We start from the raw sequence: 13,369 nt of genomic DNA on the forward strand, positions 1-13,369 counted from the left end.
GCCAGCTAGTCTAGCCAAACCAATGAGCTCCAGGTTGGCTGAAAGATTCTGCTTCAAAAATATAAGGTGGGGAGCAACTTAGAAAGACTCCTGATATTGACCTCTGGCCTACACACACACACACACACACATGCGCGTACACACACACACACACACACACACACACACACAGAGAGGGGGGGAGAGAGAGAGAGGGAGGAGAGAGGAGAGAGGCAGACAGAGACAGAGACAGACAGACAGACACACATACACAAGTGCTCATGTGCACCTCACATGCAGACATACATAAACCCACAAACATGAACACATATACCACAAGTTCTTTTATGCTTTCTGTCACTGTGATTGATACCATAATCAAAAGAGACTTGGCAAAGAAAAGGGTTTGTTTGACTAACAAGTTGTAGTCCATCATCTCGAGAAGCCAAGGCAGGAGGTGAGACCATGGAGTTGCCTACTGCTTGCTTCCCCCTAGCTTACTCAGTTTCTTGTGCAGGCTAGGCCCACCTGCCTAGGTGTGGCACCACCCACAGTGGTGGGCCTTCCTACATCAATCAATAATTTTTTAAAAAGTGCCCCACAGACTCACTCATGGGTCAATCCAAATGGATGTAATTCCTCAGCTGAGTTTCTTCATTCCAGATGAGTCAAATAACTGGAAACTAAAACTAACTATAACATCTCACACATTGCATTTAATCCAAATCACTCATACACACAAAATTAATAATGATAAAGTTTTTAAACAGCAAGTTTATCATTTGATGGACTGTGCTTATATCTACATCTATGAAGTATCGAAGATTCAGAATAATTTAATGCCAGCCATGTCCAGTTCCATAATCAAAGAATATTGGAGAGAAAAGCCAATTTGGCTCAGAAAAGAATGCGGATGAAGGGAGTTTCTGCAGGAAGGACAGAAGATAACTGAAGCCACACATGGATGCCAGCTGATGAAGGGCTCTGTTTGTCACTACGATTAGAAGCAGAATTACAACAGCTTCATCAAAGAGAGATCAGCGCTGGGACAGGGACACAAAAGTTCATTAGAACACTTCTACTGGTTGCTTTAATTAAAGTATCAGTTAATGACAGAGCCTTGTATGGATCATCCAAAGCTGGGTGGAGTGTTCTGATGGTTCCCTTTGAAAGAGGACAAAGCGGGAAAGCAAGACCAGCAAAGCAGGGCAACGAAGGTCAGAGGCAGAGCCGCTGCCATTCCACCTTTGAAAATTGGGACAATAGTTTACCTGCCAAGTACTGGCTATAATGACTGCTTGTGACAGATATGGTAGGATGAACACAGGCAGCTAATGATTGCTTTAATTTATAACCCTGAAGGAAGAAAAGGAGAGAGGGCAAAAGAAGGAAAAATGGCTGCCAAGAGCTACAATCGTTACACAAGGGACCAAAGTGTCAACTCATTCAATAGATTAAAAATAACTCGGACTTATGATGTGCTCACCAACTATTACTGTCTCTTAAAAAAATATATATGTGTGTATATATATGGTTTTTTGAGACAGGGTTTCTCTGTATTGCTTTGGAGGTTGTCCTGGAACTCACAGAGATCTACCTGTCTCTGCCTCCCAAGTGCTGGGATTAAAAGTGTGAGCCACCAATGCCCGGTCTTTAAAATATTTTAGAATTATTTATTTTACTATGTTATGTGTATGAGTGTTTTACCTGCATGTATCCCCCTCCTGTGTACCATGTGCGTGACTGGAGCCCACAGAGGTCAGAAAGGGCATCAGATCCCACATCTCCTGAGACAGTAGTCACAGACAGTTGTGAGCGGTCATGTGAGCTGGGAATCCAACCCAGGCCTTCTGGAAGAACAAGTACTTGTAGCAGTTGAACCAGCTCTCAAGTCCTCCTCACAGTCTTTTAAAAAGACATCCACCACACAGATATACATACAGGCAAAGCACTTATATACATAACACAAAATAAAAATAATTTTAAAATATTTATTTTTGTTTGCAGATGGTTGTATGTGTGTATTCTTGTATGAGCACATGAATGTGAGTCCTGAAAAAGATCAGAAGAGGGTGTCAGATTCCTTGGAGCTGAAGTTACAGTAGTCACAGATGGTTGTAAGCTGCCATGTGAGCGCTGGTTGTTGAACTCCAGTCCTCTGGAAGAGCAGTCAGTGCTCTTTTTTTTTTTAATTTTTAATTTTTAATTTTTCTTTGATAATTTCGTACATACACACACATATATATATATTATTTTCACACACCACTACTCTCTCCCTCCTCTCACTACTGCTAAACTCCTCTTCCTGACAAGCGTCTGACCTATTTTCATGATTTTTTTTTCATTTTTTATTTTAATTTTAAATAGCTTGTTTTACATGTCAATTAACTGCTGAATCATTGCTCCAGTCCTCAGCCAAGTCTTTTGAGGCAGAAACTTTTTACAGGATCTAGTAGGAGCATGAATGGCAGTACTAAGTGATTATATAAATCACTTCACTAAAAATTATCCATTGTATTGTTCAGAAGATAACCTCTGCTGTTGTGTCCCTTTCCAACAAACAAACAAACAAGAGCCCCAAATAAACATAAGGAGTCTTCAACTCCTTATGCAGAATACTACTTATGCAGAATACTTCTGACTTCTTTGCCAAGCATATTTTAACCCAGTTTTCTAGCTAAAATTTTGTTTTTCCCCTGTGACATTTTTCTTGCAAGGGTTGTTCATTCATTAACATCTCAGAGAAGGGTTTGAGATTGCAGCAAGGGTATTAAAACCATGTGATTGTGTGGCAAGAAAAGTGACCTTTGAAGTTCCTGTTTGGCTAAATTTCTGACAAGGAAGGAGGAAATGCAGTGTCATGTGTCTCCCCAGTCCAATTTGCTGAGGTCTAGTGATTTACTACCAGGAAATTGTTATATTGTACTTTGGAAGCTGGACTGATTGTAGTAACCAAACAATGGCCTCTCGTGTGGGTCTTTGAAATGAGTCTCAGCACCCAGCTCCCAGATGGAAGAAAGTGGGCCCTTGCAGGCCCTGTGGAGTCTCATACTCCTCAGAAACCAGACTTGCTTTCGCAGCAAAAACCCTGAGAGCTAGTTTCCATACAGCTAGCAGAAAATAATGACAGTTAGTGGTAACAGTTGGTTAGGGTCATTTCTACGCTGATATCATTTTCATATTCTCCCTAATGGTTTGTTTTGGCCTGTTTTCATAAAGTATATATTCACAATCAGGACAGGTATTTGCTCCCCCCCGCAAAACATGTTTCTTGTTTTAAATTTAGGTCAGAGGACAACTTTTGGGAGGCTATTCTCTCCGGCCACCATGTGGGTAGAACTCAGGTCGGCATGTGTCTCACATGGTGCTAAAGAAAATATATAAGTGTAATCAAAAATTTAAAAACTGAGTAAGAGTCTGGATACAATTTCATCCAATGACTTGCAGAGCTCACTGGCTAGGTGTCCTCTACAGGGCAATTAGGGCAGAGTGTTTTACCCCCTCTGTCCTGGTGTCCACTAGAGAATTCATGATTGGATGTGGTTGTCCAAGAGGAACCAAACCCACTGAAACACAGCTTGGGGGACAGACACTATTGGCAGCAGTCGAATCGGCCCCTTACATGGGCTTTGTGTAGGGCGGCAGGACTAGCAGTTGCCAGCAGCACTTATTCCTGCCCTGAAGGTCTTTGGTGATAGAGAGCAAAGGAACGGGTGCCCAGCAGCTCAAGGGCCAATTGCCTACTTCAGGCTACTTAACCAGAGCATTTTATATGCCTGCCTTCAAAAGTTAGCCTCTCTTTCTTTGGCAAAGATCATGGGCTAGAGCAGAAAATGCCAAGAGCCCTTAGACTTTCAGAATCGCTGCTCTGTCTGGCTGTCAGAGTTCTTCCACTGTTCCCTCTCCTGCAATCACTTTCAGGCATAAAGTAGGATAGAGATTAAGTTCCTGCCCTTATCTACTTGTCCTCTTTGTCCAGACCCTTACATCCGGTTAGCAACTCAGCTGCCCAAGCAATTGTGTAGACAAGTAAATTCAGATTGCGCCACTGGTCCTTCAGTGTCCCCTTCACACAGCAGTGACCAAGGCACACAAGCCCCAGGCTTCAGCTCTCAGAGCTAGGCACAATCACACCTGAAGCACTTCCCACTGTTTTCTCTACCTGGGAGGCTTGTCCCCTGGTGTGCTGTGAATGGGATGAGTGGGTGCTTTCTTCCCCTCCCAGATTCAGCTCACATCCTGTCAGCCTTGTTATGAAGTTGCAGATCCCAAACTTATTTTTGCCTATTTTGTCTTTATCCATTGTACTTATCACCCAAAACCATTTGCAAAACAACACTGACTCAGATATCCGACTGCCTCTGCAGGAGTCTGAAGAGGTGGCTCATCTGCTTTTCCAGAGAACTTGAGTTTGGTTCCCATTGCCCACATCATCTGTAACTCCAATTTCAGGAGATCTGACACCCACTGGCCTCTGCACCAACATGGTACACATAAACGTAGATGGGTACACACACATAAAAATAAGCCCTGTGGTGGTGGTACACACTTTTTGTCTGAGGCAAAAGCAGGAGGATCTCTATGAGTTCCAGGCCAGCCTGGTCTACAGAGGGAGTTCCAGGACAGCCAAGGCTACAAAGAGAGACCCTGTCTCAAAAAAACAAAATAAAACAAAAACCAAACAAACAAAAATAAAAATAAATAAAAATCTAAAATGTTCGGAAACTCCAGTTTTTACTTGCTTAGGCAACCGTACCTACTGGCAGTCCTCAAGCAATGAAGTTTTTCAGACACTCACAGAAACTTTATCTTTTCTCTAAGATACTTCAAACGGAGGCCTGTTTCTGAGCACACAGGAAGAAGATGTTTGATTGGTTTGATTGTGTCTCCGGAGATGCCTGTCAGCTCTGCCTTCAGAAGAGGAGTTGAATGCTCCAGTGACAGAATTAGTTAGGTCACCCGGACCTGGGAGGCTGCAACACAGCTTTGGAATGAAATTCAAACAGAGATGATGTAATCTACCTGGCAGGAACGAGGATATTCTAAAGGCTGAAGTCTTTCCTGTCCATCAGCAGACGATTGAAACATGGCATCCTCAGGACCTGGAATTTCCCAGGAGTCCCCTGTGCAGGGAGAATTAAAAGGAAGAAACCCGCATGAGCGAGAGGAGGAACTTGTCTCAGTGCAGACATTCTCAGTGCAGAGATTCACAGAGTGCTGACAGCGTGGCCGACCACTTGGACCAGGGCAGCTTGCCTGCTGTATTACTCTGACCCTCACTTAAACTCATGTCAGGCCCCTGAAAATGTACTGGTGGTGGTGGGAAGTAAGGTAGGAGGGTGTGTGTGTGGGGGTCAATGGATATCTTTGTCCCTCTTCCCAATAGGTCCACATTGAATGAATCTGTTCCTGCTTTTCATTGCTACTTGTTCAGTTGACTAATTAAGGGTGGTAGTCTGACAAATTGTAAGGACTGTAAACTTTCTTTCCAGGAGACAGGCCCCTCCTCAGGCTGCACATTACTCTCTATCTGTGCTGGTTAGTTTTAACTGTCAACCTGAGACAATCTAGAATCAAGTGTATTCGCATCCAGGAGCACCTTGGCCCTGCCCCTTGGAGCACATGGCAAGCAAGTACTGTGGCTCTGTACACAGGCACGAAAGGTCTCTTTAAGAGACAAGCCCCATCCACTTCTGCTCTTTTCCTGCTGTACCTCTGAAGAGGCAGGCAGGTCGTTTTCTGTCTTCTCTCTCTCTCTCTCTCTCTCTCTCTCTCTCTCTCTCTCTCTCTCTCTCTCTCTCTCTCTCTCTCTCTCTCTCTCTCTCTCTCTCTCCCCTCTCTCCCTATCATTCCCCCACTAAAACTTCCCACACAAGCTGCATGACATGTTAGTCCTCCACCCGCCATGAGATCTGCCAAGGTCCTCCTCGTGCAGTGCTATTTCAAAGTGGGAAGGGTCTTTTTTTTTAATAGCTGTTTATTTTTTTTATTTTATTTTCCAGTTTAAATTTAGATAAGAAACAAGGTTGCTTCACAAGTCAGTTCCAGGTCCCTCTCCCATTCCCTCCCCTCTTCCCGTGCCCTCCCCCCAACCCCCCCACCCCCTTATCCCCTCATTCCCCCAAGGAGAGTGAGGCCCTCCATGGGGGTGTCCATAGTCTGTCATTTCATATAGGGCAGGGCCTAGACCCTTCCCCAAGAGTTCAGGGTGAGAGTGCACCTCACATTGTTCTATGGGAGTCCAAAGTCTGTGTGTATACTTGGGATGGGTACTGATCTGCTACCCAAGGCTCAATAGATTCCCCAGGCCTCCTCATTGACACCCAGATTCAGGGGGTCTTGATCAGTCCCATGCTGGATTCCCAGGCTGATGCCTGGGATTCAAGAGTTAACCTTTGTCGGTTCAGCTGTTTCTGGGGGTTAAACCAGCCCAGTCTTAATCCCTTTGATCATCAGTCCTCCCTCTCTGTCACTGGCTTTCTTGAGTTCATCTCAGTACTTAACCAAGGGAGTCTGCCTCTTCTTCGATCAGCCACTAAATGAAGTTTCTGTTTCCCAGACTCTCTGGCCATAGGATTGTAGGCTGGCACTCCCCAGATCTATGTCTAAAATCCATATATGAGAGAGTACGTGCCATGTTTCTCTTTTTGTGACTGTGTTACCTCACTAAGGATGGTTTCTTCTAGTGTCATCCATTTGCCTGCAAATCTCATGATTCCATTATTTTTTTCTGCTGAATAGTATTCCATTGTGTAGATGTACGACATTTTCTCTATCCACTCTTCGGGTGAGGGACATCTAGGTTGCTTCCAAGTTCTGGCTATTAAAATAAAGCTGCTATGAACATAGTGGAACAGACATCTTTGTTGTATGAATGGGCATCTTTTGGATATATGCCTAAGAGTGGAGTTGCTGGGTCTTGTGGTAGGTTTATTCCCATTTTTCTGAGGAATCACCATATTGATTTCCAAAGTGGCTGAACCAGTTGGCACTCCCACCAGCAATGGAGGAGTGTCCCCCTTTCACCACATCTTCTCCAGCATAAATTGTCATTGGTGTTTTTGATTTTAGCCATTCTGACAGGAGTGAGATGGTATCTCAGAGTTGTTTTGATTTGCATTTCCTGGATGGCTAAGGATGTTGAGCACTTTCTCAAGTGCCTCTCAGCCATTTTAGACTCCTCTATTGAAAACTCTCTATTTAGTTCTGCAGCCCACTTTTTAATAGGGTCCTTTGGTGTTTTGGAGATTTGCTTCTTGAGTTCTCTGTAAATTTTGGAGATCAGCCCTCTGTCAGATGTGGGATTAGTGAATTTTTTTCCCATTCTGTGGGCTGCCTTTTTATCTTGCTGACTGTGTCCTTTGCCTTACAGAAGCTTCTCAGTTTCAGTAGGTCCCACTTATTAATTGTTGATCTCACTGTCTGTGCTACTGGTGTTATGTTCAGGAAGCTGTCTCCTGTACCAATTCGTTCAAGGGTACCACCCAATTTCTCTTCTAAGAGGTTCAGTGTGGCTGGATTTATGTTGAGGTCTTTGATCCATTTGGACTTAAGTTTTGTGCATTGCGATAAACATGGATCGATCCGCATTCTTCTACATGCCAGTCTCCAGTTATGCCAGCACCATTTGTTGAAGATGCTTTCTTTATTCCATTGTATATTTTTAGCTTCTTTGTCAAAGATCAGATGTTCGTACGTGTGTGGGTTAATACTCGGGTTTTCAATTCGATTCCATTGGTCTACCTGTCTATTTTTGTGCCAATACCAAGCTGTTTTCAGGACTATAGCTCTGTAATAGAGCTTGAGGTCAGGGATGGTGATGCCTCCGGACGTTGCCTTGTTGAACAGGGTTGTTTTGGCTATCCTGGGTCTTTTGTTTTTCCATACAAAATTGATTATTGTTCTTTCAAGGTCTGTGAAGAATTGTGCTGGGATTTTAATGGGGATTGCATTGAATCTGTAGATTGCTTTTGGCAGGATTGCCATTTTTACTACATTGATCCTACCTATCCAAGAGCATGGGAGATCTTTCCATTTTCTGAGGGCTTCTTTAATTTCTTTCTTTAAAGATTCAAAGTTCTTACGATACAGGTCTTTCACTTGTTTGGTTAGCGTTACCCCAAGGTATTTTATGTTGTTTGTGGCAATTGTAAAGGGTGATGTTTCTCTGATTTCTCTTTCAGCCCTTTTATCATCTGTATATAGTAGGGCTACTGATTTTCTTGAGTTGATCTTGTAGCCTGCCACTTTGCTGAAGGTGTTAATCAGCTGTAAGAGTTCCCTGGTAGAGTTCTTTGGGTCATTGATGTAAACTATCATATCGTCTGCAAACAGTGAAAGTTTGACCTCTTCCTTCCCAATTTGTATCCCCTTGATCCCCCTTTGTTGTCGTATGGCAATAGCTAGAACTTCAAGTACCATGTTGAAAAGGTATGGAGAGAGTGGACAGCCTTGTTTTGTTCCTGATTTTAGAGGAATTGCGTTGAGTTTCTGTCCATTTAGTTTGATGTTGGCTGTTGGTTTACTGTATATAGCTTTTATTATGTTTAAGTATGTCCCTGTTATCCCAGCTCTCTCCAAGACCTTTATCATGAAGGGGTGTTGGATTTTGTCAAAGGCTTTTTCAGCATCTAGTGAGATGATCATGTGATTTTTGTTTTTCAGCTTGTTTATATGGTGGATTACGTTGATGGATTTTCGTATGTTGAACCATCCCTGCAGCCCTGGGATGAAACCTACTTGATCGTGGTGAATGATTGTTTTGATGTGTTCTTGGATCCGATTTGCCAGTATTTTATTGAGTATTTTTGCATCAATGTTCATGAGGGATATTGGTCTGAAGTTCTCTTTCTTAGTTGTATCTTTGTGTGGCTTGGGGATCAAGGTTATTGAAGCCTCATAGAAAGAGTTTGGCAAAGACCCTTCTGCTTCTATTGTGTGGAACACTTTGAGAAGAATTGGTATAAGCTGTTCTTTGAATTTCTGGTAGAATTCTGCACTGAGGCCATCTGGACCTGGACTTTTTTTGGTTGGGAGACTTTTGATGACAGCTTCTATTTCCATAGGGGTTATAGGTCTATTTAAATTGCTTATCTGTTCTTGATTTAGTTTTGGCAAATGATAGCTGTCCAGGAAGTCATCCATTTCCTTTAAATTTTCGAATTTTGTGGAGTACAGGTTTTCAAAGTATGACCTAATGATTCTCTGGATTTCCTCAGAGTCTGTTGTTATGTCCCCCTTTTCATTTCTGATTTTGGTAATTTGCGTGTTCACTCTCTGCTGTTTGGTAAGTTTGGACAAAGGTTTGTCTATCTTGTTGATTTTCTCAAAGAACCAACTCTTCGTTGCATTGATTCTTTGTATTGTTTTCCTGGTTTCTACTTTATTGATTTCAGCCCTCAATTTGATTATTTCCTGGCGTCTACTCATCCTGGGGGAGTTTGCTTCTTTGTGTTCTAGAGCTTTCAGCTGTGATGTTAATTCTCTGGTATAACTGTTCTCCTGTTTCTTCATGTGAGCACTTAGTGCTATGAACTTCCCCTGTAGCACTGCTTTCAAAGTGTCCCATAGGTTTGGGTATGTTGTGTCTTCATTCTCATTGAATTCGAAGAAGTCTTTAATTTCTTTTTTTATTTCCTCTTTGACCCAGGGATGGTGCAGTTGAGCATTATTCAATTTCCATGAGTTTGTAGGTATTCTGCAATTTGTGTTGTTGTTGAATTCTAATTTTAAAGCATGGTGGTCTGATAAGATGCATGGAGTTATTCCAATTTTTTTGTAGCTGCTGAGGTTTGATATGTTGCCAAGTATGTGGTCGATTTTTGAGAATGTTCCATGTGGTGGTGAGAAGAAGGTATATTCTTTTTTATGTGGATGAAATGTTCTATAGATATCTGTTAATCCCAGTTGGGTCATTACTTCTATTAGACCCTTTGCTTCTTTGTTGAGGTTCTGTCTGGTATTCCTGTCTAGTGGTGAGAGTGGTGTGTTGAAATCTCCCACTATAACTGTGTGGGGCTTTAGATGAGATTTAAGTTCTAATAATGTTTCTTTAACGAATGTGGATGCCTTTGTATTGGGGGCATAAATGTTCAGGATAGACACTTCATCTTGGTGGGTTTCACCTGTGATGAGTATGTAATGACCTCCTTCATCTCTTTTGATTGATTTTATTTTAAAGTCTAGTTTGTTAGATATTAGGATTGCTACCCCTGCTTGTTTCTTGGGTCCATTTGATTGAAAAATTTTTTATCTAGATCAGGTTGATCTCTGGGCATGGCTGTGGGGGAGCACCTTGCTAGATCCACTCTGAACATGGGAAGCACCATTTTATGGTTTAGGTACTGATGCAGAAGAATAGAGAAAGTCATCTGAGTAGCAAACAAACAAGCAAGCATCCAAACAAGCAAGCAAGCAAGCCAAGCAAGCAAGCCAAGCAAGCATGCATGCATGTGTTTATTCTCTCTGCCCTTGACTGTGGATGCGATGTGACCAGTTGCTTCAAACTCCTTCACTGTGCCATTCCTGCTGTGATGGACTGTACATGGAATACTAGGCAAATTCAACCCTTTCTACTCTTGAGCTGCTTTTTGTCAAAGTATTTGTCACAGCAACAGAAATGAAACTAGAACATCATGTTTAAGTCCCACATCCAATTCTGTTCTGTGCTGTTTCTCTTCATACCCCTATGTTCCTCTCTTCTCCTGCCTACCTTTCTATGCTCTCAAATAATGGTTCAGCCAGATGATTGCAAATTTTGTGTGAGGGTTAATCTTGATTACCAATTTAACACGATCTAGAACTATCATGAGCAAGCGCTCAATTATCTAGTTTGGTTAATTGATATGGGTAGAAGGCCAAAGACGAACCAACCAACCAAAACAATAAAACAACAACAACAAAAATCCCTGGGGCTTCTGGAACATTTTCTCCTTCGGGGTAGACCTCTATCCTGACCAGTAAGGATGGATTAGTAAGCATGCCACCAGACTAGTCCAGTGATTTGGATAACCAAGAGATGTGCTCACTGTCTCCCACAGCTCCCTAGCAGGTTTGTGCATCTTTCTTGGTGAATGATTGGCCCAGTTTAAGGCCATCTTGTTGGATCTTTCTTCTTCACCCCACTCCATACCTCTTACTACTTTGGGAGTATTTCCCAAAGGTATCTATCTCAAAAATAAACCTTTGCACTCTTGTCCTTATCTTAGAGTATTTTAAGATTTGAAATGCTAGGTCATGTGGTAACTCTATTTTTAACTTTTTGAGAAACTTCAAACTGCTTTACAAAGTGGCTGCATCAATTCACACTCCCATTAGCAGTGAGAGTTCAAGTTTCTTCACATCCTCATCAGTACTCATCATTGTTGGTCTTTTAAGTACAGCCATCTTAGAGAGGATGGAGTGTTATCTCATTATGGTCTTGATTTTTATGTGTCTAAGAACTAAAGGTGTTTAACGTCCTTTCATGTGTTTATCGGCCATTTATTTTCTTTGGAGAATCTATTTGAACTCTTTATTTCATGTTTTAGATTTAAAAGTGTTATTTTATGCACAGGAGTGTTTTGCTTCCATAAAGGTATGAGCACCACATGTATGCTCCACACTTGTAGAGGTCAGAAGAGGACATCAGATCCCCTGGAACAGACTTAATGATGCTTGTGACCCACCATGATGTATAATATGCAAGACCTGGCAAGTGGAAGGTCGTGAGTTAGATCCTCCCCACCATAAAAAGTGATAAAATACTACTGATACTATTACTACTACTACTACTACTACTAATAATAATTTAAATACCAACCCTATAGGGGCATTATACTATTTCCGTGCAGACAAACCATTCTGGTTTCTTTTTACATATTTTGGCTATCATAAGCAATAATCTAAGTAATACAACTCTACAAAACTCATAAACTTAGGTATTCTTATATTATTAGCTCCAAAGGGGAAATACAGTTAATGAACATTTAAAATGTAAGTGGATATTTCCAGGTTATTGTCTCAAATTGCTGCCCCAACTTCCATTCCCAAAATGATCACAATACTGTTTATACAACACAATTGAGTCTTAAGCCTAATTACATTCAGAGTTCTTTGGATAGTAGTACACAATTGATTGCCTGGGACTTAAACTCTTTTCTACATACTTATATACTAGAAAAACAAAATGTTCATAATGTTCAGAAAAGATTTATGATGACTATTCTTTTTGAGTGTCTCATTTTTTTCTTAAAAGACTTAATGACCATTGGAGCAATCATAATGGAAAAGATGGTAAAAATCAATGTTGGCAGGCATGTGGAGCAATAAGAACTCTTACAAATTGTAGAACTGAATGTTCCAGAGATTTTAGAAAATTATTTGATAGAATTTCCTGAAACCAGACATCTGAGCTGACCATTCATCTTTTAAACATACTCAACAGAATTCTTGACATGTTGTCATCTACGAAAATATACCAAGGTGTTTGTGGAAGCAGTATTTATGTTAGCCCCATCCGGGCTGAGGACACAGTGCCCAAATGTATGTCATGTTGGCATGCTGAATCCTTCAAGCTGAAGGAGATTAGCACGACTCAGAAGCAGAATTCCTTCAACTGCTTGCCTGTCTCTGGAAGTCTACACAGCAGATGAAGAAATGGTGACTAGGAGATGGCAGGGGGCTTCAGAGTACTGATGATATTGTCTCTTTTAGGGTGTTGGAAGCTGCCTTCTTGAAGCAACTGAGAATAAGGGACCCGAAGCTCCCTTTGGCTCTAGCCACCAATGTTGAAATCCCAGCTCCTGTGAGAGTTTACTCTGTATAGATGTTGGTGAACTTAAAAGATGCCTAGCCTTGTTCCTCTTCTTGCCTTTGGGTAAGCAAACTCTTACTTGAGCATAAGCCAACTTATGGCTTTTCCTGGGAACTAGTTGACTACTTACAAATGTAGGGAGGAAGGGTTAAGAAGAAAACTCAGGAACTGGGGCAATAGGTTAGTGGTAGAGCGCATGCCCAGCATGTCCAAGGTCCTGGCTTCTATCCTCAGTACCACAGGAAGAAAAGGAAAATAAACTGTTTCTTTAAGTAAGGTTGGCAGTAGCCATAAAATTCCTTCTTTTTTCATGTTCTGGCAGTTAAGGTAGCAATAAAATCAGGCAACTGAATCATTATAAAGAGTTACTTACTATTAAATCCTTTTCTATTGGTGCTTATAAACTCTTGGGCATATAAGCCATGAGCGCCCAATTGTATGTCCTTTAATATGAAGTCCTCCCGAGGGCACGCAGAAACAATGGGACATAGGACACAGACTCTGGCTCTTGTGGGGTCATGCGTCTCAGCAGTTGATAGGGGAGTTTGTCTAGTTCGCACTTTTCTAAATATAGCATCTTCCAAGTTTCCTCAAAAG

The sequence above is a fragment of the Mesocricetus auratus genome, unplaced genomic scaffold, assembly GCF_017639785.1.
Source record: "Mesocricetus auratus isolate SY011 unplaced genomic scaffold, BCM_Maur_2.0 Super-Scaffold_100004, whole genome shotgun sequence".
Classification (NCBI taxonomy): Eukaryota; Metazoa; Chordata; class Mammalia; order Rodentia; family Cricetidae; genus Mesocricetus; species Mesocricetus auratus.